The sequence below is a fragment of the Marmota marmota genome, unplaced genomic scaffold, assembly GCF_001458135.2.
Source record: "Marmota marmota marmota unplaced genomic scaffold, marMar, whole genome shotgun sequence".
NCBI lineage: Eukaryota > Metazoa > Chordata > Mammalia > Rodentia > Sciuridae > Marmota > Marmota marmota.
In genome coordinates, this window is record NW_026000108.1 from 52,472,034 (window position 1) to 52,495,640 (window position 23,607).

The following is a 23,607-nucleotide window of genomic DNA, read 5'->3' on the forward strand; positions in this document are numbered from 1 at the left end:
CCCCTCACAACCTCTTATATGTAATTTTGTATAACAATGAGGGTCTCCTTCCATTTCCATGCAATTTCCCTTTTCTCTCCCTTTCCCTCCCACCTCATGTCTCTGTTTAATGTTAATCTTTTCCTCCTGCTCTTCCTCCCTGCTCTGTTCTTAGTTGCTCTCATTATATCAAAGAAGACATATGGCATTTGTTTTTTAGGGATTGGCTAGCTTCACTTAGTATAATCTGCTCTAGTGCCATCCATTCCAAGTTTTCTGAGTAATATTTATAGTGCTTTCTGGAGTGGTCGCACCAATTTGCAGTCCCACCAGCAATGTATGATTGAACCTTTTCTCCCACATCCTTGCCAACATTGTTACTTGCATTCTTGATAATTACTATTCTGACTGGAGTGAGATGGAATCTCAATATAGTTTTAATTTGCATGTCTTCAATTTCTAGAGATGTTCAACATTTTTCGTGTGTTTGTTGACCAAATGTATATTTTTTTCCTTTAAAGTGTGTGTTCAGTTCCTTTGCCCATTTATTCATTGGGATGTTTGGTTTTTTGTATATCTTGGAGATTGATGCTCTATCTAACACAGCGACAAACCCACATAAATACAGTTATCTCATACTAGACAAAGGCACCATAAACATGCATTGTGGAAAAGATAGCCTCTTCTCAAGTGGTACTGGGAAAACTGGAAATCCATATGCAGCAGAATGAAATTGAACTATATCTGTCACCTTACACAAAACTCAACTCCTAGTGGATCAAGACCATAGGCATTACACCAGAGACACTGTGCCTAGTTGAAGAAAATTTAGGTCCAACCCTCCATCATGTCAGCTTAGAACCTGAATTCTTCCACAAGTCTCCTAAAGCATAATAAGAAAAATCCAGATTCAATAAATGGGTGGTATCAAAGTAAAAAGTGTCCTCATAGCAAAGAAAACAAGAATGTGAATAGACGGACTACAGAATGGAAGAAAATATTTGCCACCTGCACCATAGAGATTTTAAATATGAAACAAGTGTCATACTTCCTGGTCCAGGAAGTATTCTGAATGAGTCTAACAAACTGTTAATTTGATATCAAATCTTATAGCTAGCTATGTTAAATCAATGTTTGTTTTACAAATTAGTTTTAAGCCACATGGTTAATTGCAATTTATTATTGTGGAAAGTCAAATATCACAGAAGTACAGAGATTTAACATTAAAATTATTTACCTTGAAATTCTATGTATTTTTGCAAATTATTTACACTGTGTTTGTACAAGTTCACATATATTTTACTTCATTTCAAAGTGCTTTTCAAATTTCTGAACTTTAAGAAAGTCAATTTGACAAGAACAGCATGGTTTAGTACTTTATAACATTAATTGTTAAGAGTGCTTTCACTGACTGTTAGCCATCGAGTTCCAAAGAAAATATCCCATAAACAAATTTGATGATGTGTGGGTTATTTCTTCTTGTGATTCCTAAATATAAAATTTCAATAGCAAGATGACTTTTTAATTTGATTTAAAAATGTTACCCCACATTGTGTTTTCTTAGAAATAGTTGACTCCTAGTATTATAGGTTATGAGTCTTTTCTGAAAAAAAGTCTTGATTTCATTTCTGTTTCCTATATATCATTAGTTTTTTTGAAGCATGTAAAGTTTAAAAAAATTAATTGACACATAATAATTGTGCATATTTATGGGGTAAATTATGATATTTCAATTCATATATAATATTTAATTGTCAGATCAGAGTAACAACAGATCCATCACCTGAAACATTAGTCATTTCTTGTTGAAACATTCAAAATCTTCTCTACTAGCTATATAAAATATGCAATTAACTGTTGTCAATGTTACTTATTCTACTATGTAAAAGAACATTAGAATTATGACTCAAGTATAGCCACACCTCTTTCTTTTTACCATTATTCTTTCCCCTTCTTCCTACCTTTTTCTACTTCTGTGAGATTAATCTTTGGTGCTTCTACAAATGAGAACATACGGTATTTGTTTTTTTGTGTTTGCTTTATTTCACTTAATATAATGTGCTCCAGTTCTGTTTATGTTGGTGCAAAAGGCAGGACATCACAATTTCTTGTGGACAAGTAATATTTGATTGTGTTTACAAAACACATTTCCTATACTTATTTATCCATTGATGGGAACTTAGTTTTATTTCATATTTTGGCTATTGTGAATAGTGATGTGAGAAATATGGGAGTATAGATTTTTTTTTTTGACATACGAATTTCCTTTCATTTGAATATATACCAGTAGTGAAATTGCTGGATCAAGTGATATTACTGTTTCTGGATTTTTCTTTCCTTTTTTGGGAATTTCCATAATGTTTTCCAATACTATACCAATTTCCATTCTTGGAAATGGAGTATAAGCATTCCTTTTCTCTGCATTCTTGCCAGCAATTTTTTTTTGTGGTCTTTTGATAAAGCACAGTCTTACTGAGGTGAGATGATTGATATCTAATTTTGGTATAATTTGCAGTTTCCCAGTAATTTTCAATGCTGAGTGTTACTTATTGGCCATTTGTATATTTTCTTTTGAGAAATATCTAATCAGGTCTTTCCCTAATTGTAATTGTGGTTGATATTTATCTATCTATCTATCTCTCATCTATATATCCAACTATCTATGTATTTATCATATATCTATCATTTATCCATCTATACTGGAGATTGAATACAGGGCCTTGTGCATGGCAAGCAGTGCTCTTCCACTGATCTACATTCCCAACTCTTTTTACTTTTTGTTTTTGCTAAACTGCCAAAGTTGGCATTGAACGTGCAATTCGCCTCCCTCAGATTTTCTAGCAACTGGGATTAGAGAAATGCCAAATGTTTTACAGACTGATGAAATATTTTCATATAGTTCAATTTTGTGTAATTAAGCATGTATGGATAATTATATTTTAAACTCCACACACAGTCTACTGGGAAATGACTTTAGGTGAAAGAAAGTAAGCATTTCTCATGTCCTAGAGAAGAGATGTGATGCTGATGTTGAATGTATAAGCAGCACTACCAGTCTCCCAGAACCAAATACAAAGACAAACCTTGTCACACAGTTCTAATATTGAATACCTTATTAAGAAAAAAATTAAAAATAAAAAGTTTTGCATCCAAATGAAATTAAAGCATGCTGAATATGTGAAAAACTATGTTGATACTTTGAGTCAACTTGTAAAAGTTGTGTATCCATGAATAACTTGTGAATCACAGTCTAGCTCAGTAAATTATTAAGGTATAACTTGTTAATTCCAGAAGTAATCCTAACCATAAATTAGGGCTTGGGGTTGGCCTACCCAAGAGAGATGATACTTTAAGGAAAGATCTAATACTTACCAATGATTTTTTATTTAAAGAATAGGGGGTAAATGTTAAAATATTGTTTTTAAAAGCCTAGAAATTAACACACTGACAGAATATTTTATCATTCCACAACTATCCTTACAGGTATACATCTTTATCTTTTCCTTACTAAGTTCCTCTATGACTTAAGAAAGTTTATAAGTTTGTAACAATCATTCAAGATGATTAGATCATAATGTCTTTTCCCATTCAATTTACCCTTTACATTTTGCTACTTTATAATCACATCAAAAAGAAAAAGCTAGTTTCACTGTCCCAATAGATACCGATCCCTTATTCACCTATCCTCTTTGCTGTTGTATTTTGTGTTATTATTTGTTGTATTGCCTACCTAGGAACTATAATGACAAAACATGGCTTATAGCAGTTTTATAAAACTCATTTATTCTATTTTTCCATTTCCTGTGTTCTTCTATTTTTTAAAGAGTTTATATTTCCTTTTTCTATCTGTAAAGTGCAAGTAATATTTCTATACATTTAATGTTGACCCTTAAATTTTGCAGCACCCATTCAAATGTTATTTTATTTTATCAATATTAAAAGTGATTTGATAAATAGACAGATACATTAGCATGTTTAAGTACATTCTAACCTTCCCCTTCTGTGTTTTCTACACCTTCATATAGAGACTTTTAACCTAAACAATAATTAGAGACTCTGTAAAATACAAATATTTATTTGAGAGTAAGCAGAGACCAATTTAATGTGAAATATGATCACCACAGAAAACCATAAGCATTTTTAAAAAATCACAGGGTAAAGGGAAACCTTTAAAAGGCAAAATAAGGAAGATTACAAAAGTTATTTTGAAACCATAATTATAGTGTCCTCAATGAGCAACAACTAGGGTGACACAATCCCAAGTTGAATAGTCATTGACAGGTATTCTTGCAAAAGTCTTTTCTTTTTCTTTCTTTCTTTCTTTCTTTCTTTCTTTCTTTCTTTCTTTCTTTCTTTCTTTCTTTCTTTCTTCTTTCTTTCTTTCTTTCTTTCTTTCTTTCTTTCTTTCTTTCTTATGAAATCACATATAGTTTCTTTAAATTAAAGCATTAGTTATACATAGAAATTGTGTTCATTTTCACAAAATCATACATACATGGAATTTTTATTCATTTATTTTTTTATTTGTTTTAATTAGTTACACATGACAGTACAGTGATCTTGACATATCATACATTTGAATCAAATGGGGTATAATTTCTCCTATTTCTGAGTGAACAGGTTGCAGAATCACATTGGTCATACAGTCACATATATGCATACAGCAATACTAGTGTCTATTTTATTCTGCTTTCCTTCCTATCCCCCCTTCTCCTCCCCTCCCCTCCCATCACTTCTCTCTACCCAATCTAATGTGACACACTTCTTTTTATTTTTTTCCCCCTCACATCATCATACTCGTAATCTGTATAACGATGAGGGTCTCCTTCAATCTTCTGTGCGATTCCCCTTCTCCCTCCCTTTCCCTCCCACCTCTCTTCCCTATTTAGTGGTAATCTTCTTCTCATGCTCTCCCATTTTGAGTCACCCCCCCTTATATCAGAGAAGACATTCAGCCTTTGTTTTAGAGATTGGCTAACTTCACTTAGTATAATCTGCTCTAATGCCATCCATTTCCCTGCAAATTCTATGATCTTGTTATTTTTTAGTGCTGAGTAATATTCCATTGTGTATAAATGCCACATTTTTTTTTTATCCATTGAAGGGCATCTAGTTTGGTTCCACAGTCTAGCTATTGTGAATTGTGCTGCTATAAACATTGATGTGGCTGTGTCCCTGTAGTATGCTGTTTTTAGGTCTTTTGGGTATAGTCCAAGAAGGGGAATAGCTGGGTCAAATGGTGATTCCATTCTCAGCTTTCCAAGAAACCTCCATACTGCTTTCCAAATTGGCTGCACCAATTTGCAGTACCACCAGCAAGGTATGAGTGTATCTTTTTCCCCGCATCCTTGCCAGTACTTGTTGTTGTTTGACTTCATAATGGCTGCATTAAAAAATTCTCGATAGAATTCTGGCAAATTGAATACAAAAACATATCAAAAAGATCATGCACCATGATCAAGTGCCACAAATCAATGATCTCACACTACATCTCAAAGCCCTAGAAAAAGAAGAGCAAATCAACAGCAAATTCAGTAGAAGGCAAGAAATAATTAAAATCAGAGCTGAAATCAATGAAATCGAAATAAAAGAAACAATTGAAAAATTTGTCAAAACTAAAAGTTGTTTCTTTGAAAAAATAAATAAGATCAACAGACGCTTAGCCATGCTAATGAAGAGAAGAAGAGAGAGAACTCAAATTACTAGCATGAGGGATGAAAAAGGCAATATCATAACAGACACTACAGAAATACAGAAGATAATTAGAAATTATTTTGGAACTTTATACTCCAATAAAATAGAAGATAGTGAAGGCATCAATAAATTTCTTAAGTCATATGATCTGCCCAGATTGAGTCAGGAGGATATACACAACTTAAACAGACCAGTATCAAGTGAGGAAATAGAAGAAGCCATCAAAAGATTACCAACCAAGGAAAGCCCAGGACTGGATGGATATATAGCAGAGTTTTACAAAACCTTTAAAGAAGAACTAATACCAATACTTTTCAAGATATTTCAGGAAATAGAAAAAAGAGGGAGTACTTCCAAATTTACTCTAAGAGGCCAACATCACCCTGATTCCAAAACCAGACAAAGACACTTCAAAGAAAGAAAACTACAGACTAATATCTCTAATGAACATAGATCCAAAAATCCTCAATAAAATTCTGGCAAATCGGATACAAAAACATATTAAAAAGATCATGCACCATGATCAAGTGGGATTCATCCCTGGGATGCAAGGCTGGTTCAATATACGGAAATCAATAAATGTAATTCACCACATCAATAGGCTTAAAAATAAGAACTATATGATCATCTTGATAGAGGCATAAAAAACATTTGACAAAATGTTATGTTCAAAACACTAGAAAAATTAGGGATAACAGGAACTTACCTCAACATTGTAAAAGCTATCTATGCTAAGCTCAGGCCAGCATCATTCTAAACTGAGAAAAATTGAAGGCATTCCCTCTAAAGTTTGGAACAAGAAAGGGATGCCTTCTCTCACCACTTCTATTCAACATAGTTCTGGAAGCACTAGCCAGAGCAATTAGACAGATGAAAGAAATTAAAGGTATAACTATAGAAAAATAAGAACTTATATTAGCACTATTTGCTGATGACATGATCCTATACCTAGCAGACCCAAAATTTCTACCAAGAAACATCTAGAACTAGTAAATGAATTCAGCAAATTGGCAGGATATAAAATCAACACCCATAAATCAAAGGCATTCCTGTATATCAGTGACAAATCTTCTGAAATGGAAATGAGGACAACCACCCCATTCACAATATCCTCAAAAAAATAAAATACTTGTGAATCAATTGAACAAAAGAGGTGAAAGATCTATACAATGAAAACTACAGAACCTAAAGAAAGAAATAGAAGAAGACTTTAGAAGATGTAAAGATATACCTTGCTCATGGATAGGCAGAATTAATATTATTAAAATGGCCAAATTACCAAAAGCACTTTACAGATTCAGTGTAATTCCGATCAAAATCCCAACAGCATTCCTCACAGAAACAGAAAAAACAATCATGAAATTCATCTGGAAAAATAAGAGACCCAGAATAGCTAAAGCAATTCTAAGCAGGAAGAGTGAAACAGGTGGTATCAATGGAATTTTACTTATTCCATTCTCTGTTCCCCACTTTCCCTCCTCTCTTCCTTCCTTTTATTTTCCGTTCTCTAATCTACTGATTTTTCTTTCACTTATTTATTTGTATTTGTACTTTCTATATATACATAATGCAAAAGTTTGCTGTGGTATCTTTTGTTCATGGTTGTGGTTCTACAGAATTTGTGATAGTTGTTACTATCAGGCAAAGGTGCATGACATCACCTCTTTCATAACTTCCCAGCTTTTGTTGTTGTTGGTCCTGACATGAACAACTCCATTTTGATTTTGAAAGCTTTCACAAGTTTATTTATTTGTTTGTTTTTTTAACCTTTTATTGATTCTTGTTTTTGCAGTACTGGGGATTGTCAAACTGAGGGCCTCGTTCATGTTAGGCAAGTGTTCTAACACTAAATTCCTAGCCTAAGCTTATTAGATGTGATTTATTCTCTGTATGAGTAATATTTATGACATCAGTACCACTGATTATCAGTATAATGTATTCTAACATTAAGATTAATGTTACTACAGTAATTACAGAAACTTTATCTTATTGATGTTTTTCTCATTTTTGCTTCATGCATTTTTCTTCTGTCCTTTAGGTTTAGTTTTCTTGTCATTAAAATTGCACTGATTTAAAATATGAGGTGAGGGAAAAGGTAATTCTTTTTATATTTTACTTGTCCTCACATCTCCCAACCCTGACTGTGCTGCAAGGACCTCAGGCAGCATTGCTGTTTTTTATTTGGTGGCTTTTACATGGTTTCATAAGCATCTCACAACACAAGAAAAAAAATATCATTAGTATAAACAGTAGGGCCAGGGTAATAGCATTATAAGGATTAGTTAATTGACTATCAGGTTTTCCCAATGTTCAGTTAATCCCCAGAAGAAAGAGGAGGTTGTTAAGATAAACACCTTAGTCTCATAGATTTTGAAAGTTGCCTTAGTAAGGTTATGCATAATCATAACATATTTAGTATTCCAAGCACCCTTAATATACTGAGAAAAACTGGAGAAGAGGAAGGTTACCTTTTCAGATACAACATATTGGGTGACACAAATTGAATAGAATTCAGGGTCACAAGTGAGCCTTTGCAACATAAACAGAACATCTAGTTGTTACTGGTGGAGCTCTAGTTCCTGCTGAATAACTAAAGTAGTAGCTCAGGACAGTATTTAAGTCATTTTGAATGGGACAAATCTTCTGCCATGGCAGTAGACAAATAGTTTACAGTCTGAGTAGATACACTGAGTGAGCAAAGCAGCGGCAGTGGCTGTGGAGGCGATGGTGGTTACCAGGGCAATAATCCCAGCAATGATGAGGCTAACTGCACACCTTGTCCAGTGTAGGTCTTATTCAGAAGATTATTCATCTCCATGTCCCATGGACTCCTCCACTCTCTGGACAAGTTCACTGGAGGCAGATTGCTAGGGGCACTGCAAGGATAAATATATGTTTCACTTTCATAGCAGGGGTTATACAATTTTTGGGTCATCAGGATGAATTGACTCTACAAGGGATCTCTGTATGAGTAATATTTATGACATTAGTATCATTGATTATCAGTATAGCAAAGGATGGTATAACACAAGCTTGTGTATAGTGGGTATGGGTATAATTTGGCATGGAGGCAATCCATGGTCAGGGTCTGTACTCAATATAAACCCATTCATCTAGCCAGCTGCTGCCCATTTGATAAGTCTAGCAGCCAGCAATATTGGCATGATATCCATCATGCTATACTGCTTTCCTGCAAAACGGTTGGTAATGGCTTGTACAGTGTAGCAGGTACTGCAGTAGCCCATGTGTTTTTGGGGGCATATCAGTTACATTCCAGCGTGCTGCACCTGTCCAGGCACATAGATGTTATTCTTCCCTGGAGAAATTCCTCTTATCAAGGAGAAAAGGTATGACTGTGAAACATTGATTCCATGGGATGCTATCATCCGAGAGAGGCTTTCCAAAAGGGTTGTTGGGAATGTTGGCAGCAAGGGTTTCTTACATTTGCCATGAGGGAGTCTATAGCTATAGGTAGTATTAACTCTAACTCTAAGGTCAGTGAGAGATAGCCCAACATACGACTTACTATAGTTATCTACAATAGTTTCATTGGCAAGAACAAAACAGAAGGGACTATCTGGATTACAGGTTTCATTATCTACTATGGAGAAACAAATAGGCAGAGTAGGTATGGAAATGCTGGTATTCCAGGGTACAGTTAACTCCTGGACGGATAACTCAGGATCAATAAGGTTGGAATCATTGGGAAAGAGCTTAGGTAGGGCACCTTCCCAATTAGCAACTGCTAAAGGGACTGGCCTAGTGACCAAAGCCCAATTTACCTGATGGGAGGCTTCACTGTTAGCAGTTAGTATTACACCCAATAGGGCCACCATCATAAGCCCAGGGATGAGGTTGCCACCAGGCAAAGCGGCCAATCTGGTGGTATGTTCAACAAGACCTTTAAGATGACTCCAGGTTACTTTATGTGAGGTCTATTTGTGTTGTTGAGTCCTTTGCTTGAGATGTTTCTCCTCCAGAGTTAGTTCCTTCATCTTTGTGGTTAGTGGTTCTCGGGGTCCAGGGCTTGACTTTTCTGGCAGGCACTCAGATAGGGTGAGGCTCCTGTTAACATAAGCAAACCCTTGATCCATGGTTAGAAGGGGCCGTGGACCACCCCATGCATTTGTTATGAGATCCTTCCATGAGTCCATAGGTAAATGGTAGGGCCCCATGAGGGCGTCCCAATGTTTATGAACTGCTCTTTCTGTGGAAAATTTTGACACTGAAAGAAAATTTAAAGCAAATAAGGTTTTGTTCAAGGCATCACAAGGAGACTTGTTATAGTCCCCCCCCTCTGTTTTGTAGCATAGTCTTTAATTCCTTGTGTGTTCTTCTAGGATGCCTTGAGCCTGAGGGTTATAGGGGATCCCAGTCAAGTGCTATATATGCCAACTATTGCAAACTGCTTGAAATGTCTTGCTAGTATAGGCTGGCCCATTTTCAGTTTTAATAGACATAGGAACATCTATAATTCCAAAACATTTAAGTATATGGGAGATTACATTTTTTTGTGGTTTCTCCTGTGAAGGCTGTGGACATTACACAGCCTAAATAGGTATCAATGACTACATGAATAAATTTATATTTCCAAAAGGTACATAATAAGTGACATTCATTTGCCATAAAACTTATATTTTAACACTCAGGGATTCACTCCAGCAGGTTATAAAGGGCCATTGGGAAAAAAAAAGTACACATTTTTTATAGTCTCTGACTAGATATCCGCAAGCCTCTTTAGTCCTGCTTTTCTGCAACTGCCATAGTTGGGGTCAGCAGAGAGGCTTGAGTTTCCTGTGTCTTTCTATCCTGGATGGCCAAAATCAAGTCATCCAGTGTGCCCTTTTGTACTGGTGCCACTGCTGCTTTATGTTCCTCATTTAATTCTTCCCATGTCAATCCCTTGGCTAGAGCTTACCTAGCTCCTTCATGAGACACATTCCCTTCCACTTCCTTCTTTATATTGTCAATAAACTGTGGCAAGTCTTCAATGGCTTTCTGCCTTACACCCTGTACAGACACTGTACATCCTCCAGCTGGTAACTTCCTCCAGGCTCTGAGCACAGAGGCACACCTGATCAAAATAATTTGGTGGGCCTGTAGCTTTTCCTGCATGGGAAATGAAGATTACTTCTCACTGCAAGCATTCAGCTGGGAGGTTAACATTTGTGATGTGGTTATGATACCTCTGCTGTCCACATTCATCATAGAAGAATGCCTTCCACTTCAAACATGTTGCAGACTCAAGAGCAGCTCTGGCTAGGTCTTTCCAATCTTGAGGGCAATTAAGTTCAAGACTGGGTGATTAGAGCATTTGCTCTTTAAACAGCCCCCAGGGCCCATCCTCTTTTACTTCCTTCTTTAACTCCATCAGGGTACCCAATGCATGTGGATACCAAGTGGCAGGGTGCTGTGGTGCGGGGGCCATGTTGACCAGGAAGACTTGTCTTCCCTTACTTTATTTTTTATCCATTATCATACATAGATCTTCAAAAGGATCTCTGGACTATTGGAATGGGTTTCTGAAAGACTATGGCTTGGGTCTGTCTGGCAGCCTGGTCATTTCTAAGCTGTCATAGTCCCTTGCTGGCTTTGGCGTTGCCCCATAAGGAGGCACTTGCCATGGACTTAGGGAAAGATATAATTTTTGCCTGTCAGTAGAAGGCGCACTTGTGCAATTTGTGGTCACCTCTTCCTGCACCATGAAGTCTAGGGGTACCAGTTCCTGTCTCTCTCCCTCCTGCACCTGTTGTGGTTGCTTGCTTCAAAGTAGATTCTCACTCCCACTTTTTCCCCTTGTCTCTCAGAGCCTCATCTTCCCTCAGGGCCATCATTATATGAAAAGGGCCTGTTGCAGGACCCCCTAAACTTTGCTAAATGGCTGTCACAATAGAAAAAAAAAATGTAGTGGTTAAAGTATATCCCTGTCTCATTTCAGCTTGCTGTATTTGCCATTATCTTGTCCCATATCCTAGGATCAAAAAAATGAGCAGCATTCCAAGGGCTAGTGTTTATTATTACATCCTAGAACCACTGGGCTTCTCTCTTATTCAGGGTTAAATATCTAGAATCTAAGAGAGTGTGTAGCACTTGCAGCTGCATGTCTTTGGCGGAACTTGGTAGGTTCCCTATGTCCCCTTCCTCACCACTCTGTGAGGGGCCACACCCTTTCATATAGGCTTACCTTAGGTCCATGTTTGCACCACTGCATGAGATCTCTTTCATCCAGCGAGGAGGTCCATGGAAGAGGGTAGTGGAGAGTGTGGCTGCTGAGTCACTAATCAAGACCTCCAGAGACCAAGCAATAAGCAAGTCTGATTTTATTGCTCAGTTACCATGTATATATACTCGGGCAGTGTCTAAGCACATTACAGACAACCACTAATGCAATTTCTTGCCAATTGTCCTTGTAGTGACCAATCAAGGAGCGGGCTGTGGAGCAAGTTCAGGGACTACAATACGTGGACTCATGCCCAGGGCTGTGTCTATGGGGTAAGCAGTTTGCTGCTGCACCTAGCACAAAGGGAGTGGTTTGCCACTCATATGCCTTTAAAGTATGCCACATATGCAGTACTCCATGCAACTTGTCCTCACAGACAAGGAGTCAAGGATCATTGGTATGAAGCAGGGTTCGAATTTGAGGCAAGCTGGGTAGGGCTGCCTGAGAGAAAACAATTGTTCAAATAAAAGATGAGGGTAAACTCTGGCCCTCTGGAGCCTGAAAGGAGATTATTGTGCTGTCTTTGTGTCTTCTTAGCATTCATATTTCTTGGTATAAAGGGCTCATTTAAAGAGATTGATTTCAAAATGATTGTAAGATAGAGAAGGGAAAAAATTTTTATAGTAAACCTGAGGGAGAGACTTGGAAAAACAGATATGGGGAAGACTTCACAGAAATAACAAAAGGAAGTTCATTTCATGGGCATTTGGGAAGAGTGAATTATGAAAAATTACAATTTTTCATTTGTCTGTGCTGGATAAAGTGACTGTAACCATATAAGAAGTATAATAAAATTTCTGGTGGAATTTTATACATCTATTGTTAATGTTTTCAGAAAACATACAAGAAACTCCATTAAATTGAAAATTCTAAAAAGTGACCATTATTGCATAGGAGATATTTAAGTAAATAAGATCATTTTTTTAATATAAAGTTGTGATTTAACTGGGCATCTTGCTTCTGCCGATCCTATTTTTATTGACATAACATGGTTCTTCTTAGTGCTAATCATGTGCTGTTCACTCTGTTCTACTGGAATCCCTTGGTGAAGAAAACCAGTCACTTACCTGCTCTGCTAAAATCTACATTGTATTATGTGTCTTTCAGGGTGAGGATTAAAAGAAGATATGGGAACAGACAGTAAACATGGAAGTAAACAAATTTAAACACAAATATGTATCATATAGAATACGTGAAGAGAATGTCATAATGGCAACTGAGAGACTTTTAACCTATATGAGAAATTATTGCAGCTGGGCAGGGTGGTGCATTCCTGTAATCCTAGCAGCTCTTGAGGCTGAGGCAGGAGGATACAGAATTCAAAGCCAGTCTCAGCAAAAGTGAGGAGCTAATCAACTCAGTGAGACCCTGTCTCTACATAAAATACAAAATTGGGCTGGGGATGTGGCTCAGTGGTCAAGTGCCCCTAAGTTCAATCCCCACTACATAACATCCCACAAAAACAAACAAACAAACAAATGAATGAATTCATTGCAAACAAAAGAAACTATTATTGTTTTCAATGTGTAATCAGGTGCAATTTTGTGTGGATGGACCTTTCTATGCAGAAAATGGAAAGATTATGTAGAACTAGAAGGTAATTAAGAGGTTAGGTTGGATATAATTAATATTATGACTAACAAAGAAAGGATGCATAGGACTTTAAGATTTATTGGAAAAGAGAGCTGAAGGAAGAGATTTAATAAAACTTTAAATTATGAATGTGGGCACTCCTATCCCTCAATTTAGAGAAGGGGAATGAAGCATGGAGATTTAGATATTTTTGAAATATCTCACAATAAATGTGTGATAGTATGTATTTCAACACAGGAAGGATAGTCTCAAATTGAACACTGAACTATTACACAAAATTGCCTCTTGGAATACAGAGAAATTCCTGTAATTGACACAGCGTTGAGTTACATGATATGCTTCTCAAAAATGTCTTGAAAAATTGTCTCGGAAAACGAGGATATCTATGCTACTTGAAGACTCTAATATTTACAAATACCAAACTAAAATTCCCTAGGAATAGAACAATTAGAGAAGAATCCATCACCTTGTCTCCTGAAGACACATCTACCAACTGACCTTATTTCTAAGAGAAGTTGTTCTGGGAGAACAACTGCAAGGTACACTCTAAACTGTAAGCTGATTTTAAAGTGTGACCTTGTCTCTTTACCCATTCACATAGTAAGAAAATGGCCAGATGTTTAATTGACTTGTGACAGTGAGCACTGAGCTACATGATAAATTGTTTCAATTAAAAAAAGAAAAATAGTGTAATCTTCCTTACTTAAATTATCTAAACTTGAGTAGCAACAGAATCCTCAGCTCAGGACAGTGTTACTACTTTTATTCCTCTGCTGTCCTTAGATATTGTGGCCTTCTTTAAAACTTTAACATAAGAGTGCTAGTTCTTATTTGTATGGTAAAATTCTTCCGTGAACATTTATTTATGTCTGTGTATTTCCTTTGGGGTAAGTTTTAAATTCCAAATTGAATTCTTCAATAGCTATAGTGTTATTCAGATCATCTATAGCATCTTACCTGACTCTTGCTAGTTTGTTGTCTGTGAGAAAATTTTCCAAGTTGTTGAATTTATGAGTGAAAAATATTCACATAGTATATACCTATATTGTTCTTATAGTGGCTTTAGGAATTGTTATGATACCCACTATTCTGTTCTTTATCTTAGTTGTTTGTATCTCCTTTCTTTTACCTTTGTAGTTCTTGCTGGAGTGTTATCAATTTTATTGATTTTATTTTAAAAAGTGGGATTTTTGTTTCTATTATATTTCTACTTTTATTTTCATGGATTTGTGCTCTTAACTTTATTATTGCCCTCCTGATTGTTTGGGTTTAATTACTCTTCCTTTTCTAATTTCTTCATATAAGAAACTAGATTACTAATTTAGTGCCTTTCCTCTGTTTCTACAGTAGCATTTAGTGCAGTAATTTCCTCTCAGAATTGCATTGGTTGTATCACACAAATATTGATGTGTTGTACTTTGATATTCATTCAGTACTATGAATGTTTTTATTTCATTTGAAATGTACTTTTCTACTGTAGGTTATTTGAAAGTGTGTTGTTTAGTTTCCAAATGTTTAAGGATTTTCACATTGTTTTATTGTTATTGCTTTCTAGTTTGATTCCATTTTTATCAAAGACCATGCATTATATAATGTTATTCTCTAAAATATGTTATATTTTATCTCTGTCTATCTTTGTGAATGTTCCATGGGCACTTGAAAAGAATGTGCATTTTTCTTTGTTGGTTAAAATGTCTATAAATTTTGGTTAGACCCTATTGCCTGATAATATTATTCAGTTCTTAATACATGCTGTTTTCTACTGGTTGGTGGTTTGGTCAGTTGGTGAGGGTTGACTATAAATGCCCCCAACTATAACTTTTGAATTGTTTTTTGCTGATTTCAGCTTCACCAGGTTTTGTTCCATGCATTTTGAAGCTATATTGTTTAGAGTTTGGGCATTAGGATTGCATTATCTTCTTCTTGGATTAATCCTTTTGTCATTATACAATGTCCTTTCTTGTCCCTAGTAATGTTTGTACTGTATTTTACCTTGCCTCATATTCACACAGCCACTCCTACCAGGGTCCAGCCCCAGCAGGGATCCAGGGGTCCTGAAGGAGGAGTGGCATCCGACAGGAGGACAGGTTGCAATTTAGGAACTGCCTCCAAAAAAATCTAATCTGCTGCCCCTAGAGGGGCTTTTACTTTTATACCTTTTTCACAGGTGTTTTTTCAGGTAGTTAATCGATAGCCTCAAAGCCCAAAACTTCTTTGATTTGCATGATTTTGAAGAGTTACAATCTTTTCTTGCATACATTGATTACCTAAGATATTGGGTACATTGTTTAAAATATTTTCCCATAACCTTCACCAATCATGATTAAGCTTTTACATTTTCACATCAATCACTAGGTGATTTAGAATTCTGTTTAGGTAATTCAGAATTGAATTCATCTCAGTATTGGTGTCTGTTGATTTTGTACATTTAAATTGTGGTTTTCTTATTTTTGAGAAAGACATTATTTCTATTTATATTCTGGATTTTGACTATGTTGTTAGGGTTAGTTTTAGTAGTTATTTACCCTGTTGAGGTTTAGCATATAGAATTTTACTGTATTTTGGAGACTTTGTTCTCATAGGAGTTTATTTTCATCAGTCCATGCAATGTTTTTCTTGTTGTCTTGACATTCTGGGGTTGTTGGTGATATTGCTTTGTCCCTGCTCATGCCTTATGCAGAGGTGTATGGTACCTCCTGGGACCACTGGCTAGTGCTGACTGACCTACTAAAGGACGACAGAGCCTTGATGTCTGGGTCTCCTTGTGCCACCTGGTGGAGGGTATGCAGAAACAGAGCTTTGCTGCTGTGGTATATGGAACTACCCATGGGGGCCCCAACTGTGGATCAGAAGCTGGGAAAGCCAGGGGCATCAGGTCATGTAGATGGTCCCAAGTGTAGAACAGAGTTTGGGATTTTCCACTATGTCTCTTTTGGGCTTCTTATTTCCTGATCCTTTGTCTAGGAATTAGGTTTTGTTTTATTTGGTTTATGCTTGCTAATGGTTCCAGGTCACAAAGCTCCTTATTGTCCAATTCAAGAGCATACAGGAGATAAAAAGAAAATCCAGAGGGATCTTACTACATTGGTGCCTTAGGTCAGGAGGTGACTATTTAGTACAGTTTCAGGGTTCTAATATCACTGTCAACTTTTTAGAACTCTAGTGATCCTTAGAGGACAAAAACAGGGGCAAGTGGGTCTCTGTCTTCCAGTTTTTCAACTGGTTGCCCCTATAAACTGATTTTAATGCCTGTCTTTGCTTTCTATTGCCTCCTTAACCTTTATCTTTTTTACCCTATTGTATGCTTGCTGATGCTTAAGTGGTAGAAATGAGTTACCAAGGCCTCACAATTTTGTTATTTTCAATTTGCTTGTTTTTCTCTGCTCTCTCCAAAGATGTTGTTGTTTATTCCTAGATTGCAGAGTCAAAGGAGCCAGAAACTGGCAAGATTTCTCTACCAGAAAAATCACTTAAATGTATTGTGTGTTTGAGGTGTTCTAGGAGAAAAAGCACTCTGCCATTTTAATTATATAATTTTTTTATTAATAACTTATATTTTATTTTCTTTTTTCTCTCTCCTGCAGATGATTTATCTTACTTGAAATGCCTAGGATGTTGCAGTATCATTTTACCATTTTTGACTTAATGAATAATTTACACCCTCTTCCTGGACCATGGAAAGAATATCTGGAGAAATTCATGACTGGGAATGGTTAAGTGGTCTTTAGTTTAAAATTTATATTTATATACACACACAAACACTCACACATATATATCACCATTAGCCATTATAGTCATGGATTTTTCTTTCAAAAGTTATTTTTAAAATAAGTGCATTCAAATTCCTCACAAATATATCTAAATTTCATTTTAGAAAATTAGTCAACTGTATCCAACAGTTTACTGTACTATTCAGGTTATAAACCTGATATCAATCATTAGCATAATAAAAATATTCTAGAATCCTTTCTCGGTTACTAAAAATCTGTTCTTAGTCTGTGCTCACAATAAACATTACTTAATTTGCTCAAATCATTAGTTAGCTCTGTACACCTATATTTTTACTGGATACTTGATAGAAATAATTTGCATAAGAATAGTTTTCTTCCATGTGAGACTGAATATAATTTATTGGCAGTCAATGTATTTTTATCTGAAATACTTCCATTGTTTTTCACATTTTAAAAAACTTAATTGCTTATACATCCATAAATGGCTAATTTTATCTTTTAAAATTGATCTTATATTCTCAATTCCCATGATTGCCAAATTATACAAAATGTCTTTACAATTTTACTTATTGATTAGGAAAAATAAATGATTTGATGAATCCTTTTGGAAATAGACCTTTTTCTTGTTTTGTGGCCCATGTTTCATGGTTTAATCATGTTAAGAGTTTTTAGAAGAAAAAGAAAGAATATTCAATACTTTTCCTATACTATGAATATATGAAATAGGTAAAAGTGGTAGATATTTATTCTGGATAATATCTCTGCCTTGTCCTAAGATAAATCCTTACAGTTACTATCTGAATTACTAGAAATTAAGTCAAAATTTAACATAGGATAACATAGAATTTGGTGTTAAAATACAATCTTACCACCATTTAAGAAAATTGTGGGCTGGGTTCTTCATCTGTAAAAACAGGACTCATTTAATAATACCTAGCACCAAAAGTTACTCAATTAGAATCAACATTATTAAATGAAACATAGTGTATAAAGCTGTTTGTAGAACACATTAAATGTCTGAAGAGTATTTCCCCTGTTATTTACTGTTCTGCTGAATGGAAGTGGTTTTGGAGAATTGTGGTGTAAATACAAGTTCTTCATTCTTCTTTAATTCTTTGTCTGAGTTGGCATAGGCCCCTTTCCCTTCCTCAATGTTATATAAATTTTCCTCAGTATTGTACTCTGTTCTTTGCAGCCTCCACATCATTTAGAAAATAGTGGTCATTTATTTCACTAAGAAGATTCACCAAAAGAAAGGACTTTTTTTCTTTCTTTTTCTTTTTTTTTTTTTTAGTCCTATAGGAAATTGTTGCTCCTTACAGATACTGTCTGAGTTAGAGGGAAAAAAGTCCAAATTTAATGTTGGAGAATATAGAATTTGATGTTAACATACAATTTTACCACCATTTCAGAAAATTGTGGGCTGGGTGCCCATTTGTAATCCAAATGGCTCAGGAGCCTGAGGCAGGAGGATCATAAATTCAAAGACAGCCTCAAGAAAAGTTAGACCCTAAGCAACTCAGTGAGATTCTGTCTCTAAATAAATTACAAAAAGAAAATTGTGTATATTGTGTCTTATTATATATGACACATATAAAATGTGTTATTGCTGATAAAAACACATTTACCAAATTATCTTAAATTTCAGAATTTATCCATCTAATAATTATATCACCATGTACTTTCAATATTCTTTCTGTGTGAGATGAAGGAGCAGAAATTCAGTTAGGGTTCTTGGAAGTAAGCACAACCCTAGTATTGTGTTGTGCACATGAACACATGAATCAAAAACATCAATTTGATATGACTTATAGGATGAATTTTTTTCTAAATAGGTTTTGATAACATGAAAACATAAAATATAGTGTTCTCAAATTAATTTTTTTTCCACAAAAGTACTACATTTAATTTCTTTTTTTTATTGGTTGTTCAAAACATTATAAAGCTATTGACATATCATATTTCATACAATAGATTCAAGTTGGTTATGAACTCCCAATTTTACCCCAAATACAGATTGCAGAATCACATCGGTTACACATCCACATTTTTACATAATGCCCTATTAGTAACTGTTGTATTCTGCTACCTTTCCTATCCTCTACCATCCCCCCTCCCTCCCCTCCCATCTTCTCTCTCTACCCCATCCACTGTAATTCATATCTCTCCTTGTTTATTTTCCCATTCCCCTCACAACCTCTTATATGTAATTTTGTATAACAATGAGGGTCTCCCTCCATTACCATGCAATTTCCCTTTTCTCTCCCTTTCCATCCCACCTCATGTATCTGTTTAATGTTAATCTTTTCTTCCTGCTCTTCCTCCCTGCTCTGTTCTTAGTTGCTCTCATTATATCAAAGAAGACATTTGGTATTTGTTTTTTAGGGATTGGCTAGCTTCACTAAGCATAATCTGCTCTAGTGCCATCCATTTCCCTGCAAATTCTATGATTTTGTCATTTTTTAGTGCTGCGTAATACTCCATGGTGTATAAATGCCACATTTTTTTTATCCATTCATCTATTGAAGGGCATCTGGGTTGGTTCCACAGTCTAGCAATTGTGAATTGTGCTGCTATGAACATCGATGTAGCAGTATCCCTGTAGTACGCTCTTTTAAGGTCTTCAGGGAAAAGTCCAAGAAGGGCAATAGCTGGGTCAAATGGTGGTTCCATTCCCAGCTTTCCCAGGAATCTCCATACTGCTTTCCAGATTGGCCGCACCAGTTTGCAGTCCCACCAGCAATGTACAAGAGTACCCTTTTCCCCACATCCTCTCCAGCACTTGTTGTTGTTTGACTTCATAATGGCTGCCAATCTTACTGGAGTGAGATGGTATCTTAGGGTGGTTTTGATTTGCATTTCTCTGACTGCTAGAGATGGTGAGCATTTTTTCATGTACTTGTTGATTGATTGTATGTCCTCCTCTGAGAAGTGTCTGTTCAGGTCTTTGGCCCATTTGTTGATTGGGTTATTTGTTTTCTTATTGTTTAATTTTTTGAGTTCTTTGTATACTCTGGATATTAGGGCTCTATCTGAAGTGTGAGGAGTAAAAATTTGTTCCCATGATGTAGGCTCCCTATTTACCTCTTTTATTGTTTCTCTTGCTGAGAGAAAACTTTTCAGTTTAAGTAAGTCCCATTTGTTGATTTTTGTTATCAACTTTTGTGCTATGGGTGTCCTATTAAGGAATTTGGAGCCCGACCCTACAATATGTAGATCGGAGCCAACTTTTTCTTCTATCAGACGCAGAGTCTCTGATTTGATATCTAGCTCCTTGATCCACTTTGAGTTAACTTTTGTGCATGGCGAGAGGAGGGGATTCAGTTTCATTTTGTTGCATATGGATTTCCAGTTTTCCCAGCACCATTTGTTGAAGATGCTATCCTCCCTCCATTGCATGCTTTTAGCTCCTTTATCAAATATAAGATAGTTGTAGCTTTGTGGATTAGTCTCTGTGTCCTCTATTCTGTACCATTGGTCCACCCTCCTGTTTTGGTACCAGTACCATGCTGTTTTTGTTACTATTGCTCTGTAATATAGTTTTAAGTCTGGTATCGCTATACCGCCTGATTCGCACTTCCTGCTTAGAATTGCTTTTGCTATTCTGGGTCTTTTATTTTTCCATATGAATTTCATGATTGCTTTATCCATTTCTACAAGAAATGCCGTTGGGATTTTGATTGGCATTGCATTAAACCTATAGAGAACTTTTGGTAATATCGCCATTTTGATGATGTTAGTTCTGCCTATCCATGAACAGGGTATATTTTTCCATCTTCTAAGATCTTCTTCTACTTCTCTTTTTAGGGTTTTGTAGTTTTCATTATATAAATCTTTCACCTCTTTTGTTAGGTTGATTCCCAAGTATTTTATTTTTTTTGAGGATATTGTGAATGGAGTGTTTTTCCTCATTTCCGTTTCAGAAGTTTTGTCGCTGATATACAGAAATGCCTTTGATTTATGCGTGTTGATTTTATATCCTGCCACTTTGCTGAATTCATTTATTAGTTCTAGTAGTTTTTTTGTAGACCCTTTTGGGTCTTCTAGGTATAGAATCATGTCATCTGCAAATAGTGATAATTTAAGTTCTTCCTTTCCTATTTTTATGCCTTTAATTTCTTTCGTCTGTCTAATTGCTCTGGCCAGTGTTTCGAGAACTATATTGAATAGAAGTGGTGATAGAGGGCATCCCTGTCTTGTTCCAGATTTTAGGGGGAATGCCTTCAATTTTTCTCCATTGAGAATGATGCTAGCCTGAGGCTTAGCATAGATAGCTTTTACAATGTCGAGGTAAGTTCCTGTTATCCCTAGTTTTTCTAATGTTTTGAACATAAAGGGATGCTGTACTTTGTCGAATGCTTTTTCTGCGTCTATTGAGATGATCATATGGTTCTTATTTTTAAGTCTATTGATGTGGTGAATAACATTTATTGATTTCCGTATATTGAACCATCCTTGCATCCCAGGGATGAATCCTACTTGATCATGGTGCACAATTTTTTTGATGTGCCTTTGTATCCGATTCGCCAGAATTTTATTGAGGATTTTTGCATCTAGGTTCATCAGAGATATTGGTCTGTAGTTTTCTTTCTTTGAGGTGTCTTTGTCTGGTTTCGGAATCAGGGTGATGTTGGCCTCATAGAATGAATTTGGCAGAGCTCCTTCTTTTTCTATTTCCTGAAATAACTTGAAAAGTATTGGTATTAATTCTTCCTTAAAGGTTTTGTAAAACTCCGCTGTATACCCATCCGGTCCTGGGCTTTTCTTGGTTGGAAGTCTTTTGATTGCTTCTTCTATTTCATCTATTGTTATTGGTCTGTTTAAGTTGTGAGTATCCTCCTGACTCAGTCTGGGCAAATCATATGACTTAAGGAATTTATCGATGTCTTCACTATCTTCTATTTTATTGGAATATAGGTTTTCAAAATAATTTCTAATTGTCTTCTGTATTTCTGTAGTGTCTGTTGTGATATTGCCTTTTTCATCCCGTATGTTAGTGATTTGAGTTCTCTCTCTTCTTCTCTTCGTTAGCATGGCTAAGGGTCTGTCGATCTTATTTATTTTTTCAAAGAACCAACTTTTAGTTTTGTTAATTTTTTCAATAGTTTCTTTTGTTTCAATTTCGTTGATTTCCGCTCTGATTTTAATTATTTCTTGCCTTCTGCTACATTTGCTGTTGTTTTGCTCTTCCTTTTCTAGGGCTTTGAGATGAAGTGTGAGCTCATTTATTTGTTGGTTTTTCCTTTTTTTGAGGAATGACCTCCAAGCGATGAATTTCCCTCTTAAAACTGCTTTCATTGTGTCCCATAGATTCCGATATGTTGTGTCTGTATTTTCATTTATCTCTAAGAATTTTTTGATTTCCTCCTTTATGTCTTCTGTAACCCATTGATCATTCAGTAACATATTGTTCATTTTCCATGTGATGTAGGATTTTTCCTTCCTTCTTTTATCATTGATTTCCAGTTTCATTCCATTATGATCAGATAAAATGCATGGTATTATCTCCACCCCTGTATATTTACTGAGGGTTGCCCTATGGCATAATATATGGTCTATTTTTGAGGAGGATCCATGTGCTGCTGAGAAAAAAGTATATCCACTTGATGATGGTTGATATATTCTATATATGTCAGTTAAGTCTAGGTTGTTGATTGTGATATTGAGTTCTATAGTTTCTTTATTCAGCTTTTGTTTGGAGGATCTGTCCAATTGTGAGAGAGGTGTGTTGAAGTCACCCATAATTATTGTGTTGTGGTCTATTTGATTCTTGAACTTGAGGAGAATTTGTTTTATGAACGTCGCAGCACCATTATTTGGTGCATAAATATTGATAATTGTTATGTCTTGTTGGTGAATGGTTCCTTTTAACAGTATATAATGTCCTTCCTTATCCCTTTTGATTAATTTAGTCTTGAAGTCAATTTTATTCGATATGAGGATGGCCACCCCTGCTTGCTTACGAGGACCGTGTGCATGGTATATTTTTTCCCAACCTTTCACCTTCAGCCTGTGTATGTCTTTTCCAATCAGATGTGTCTCCTGGAGGCAGCATATTGTTGGATTTGTTTTTTTAATCCATGTTACCAGCCTATGTCGCTTTATTGGAGAGTTTAAGCCATTAACGTTTAGAGTTACTATTGATATATGGTTTGTACTTCCAGCCATGTTTGATTATTTATCTTCTTTTTTTTTTTTTTTTTTTAATTTAGTTTGTTTCTCCATGGTTAGCTTTCCCCCCGCCCTCTGTCTTTATAGAGGCACTTCCCACTGATGGTTTTGGTTATTGTTTTTCATTTCTTCCTCGTGTAGTGTTTTGCTCAAGATGCTTTGCAATGCTGGTTTTCTGGCTGCAAATTCTTTTAGCTTTTGTTTATCATGAAAGATTTT

General features: G+C 35.7%; 1 long non-coding RNA gene across 1 annotated transcript in view; it reads left to right on the forward strand.

Annotated features, from left to right (window-relative positions):
- LOC125610984 overlaps window positions 1–17,251 on the forward strand; it is a 21,218-nt gene extending 3,967 nt beyond the window's left edge. Inside the window, exon 5 of the long non-coding RNA XR_007341098.1 lies at window positions 17,071–17,251. This is a non-coding gene — a long non-coding RNA (uncharacterized LOC125610984). The remainder of the gene's footprint in view (window positions 1–17,070) is intronic.
- The last annotated feature ends 6,356 nt before the right edge of the window (window positions 17,252–23,607 follow it).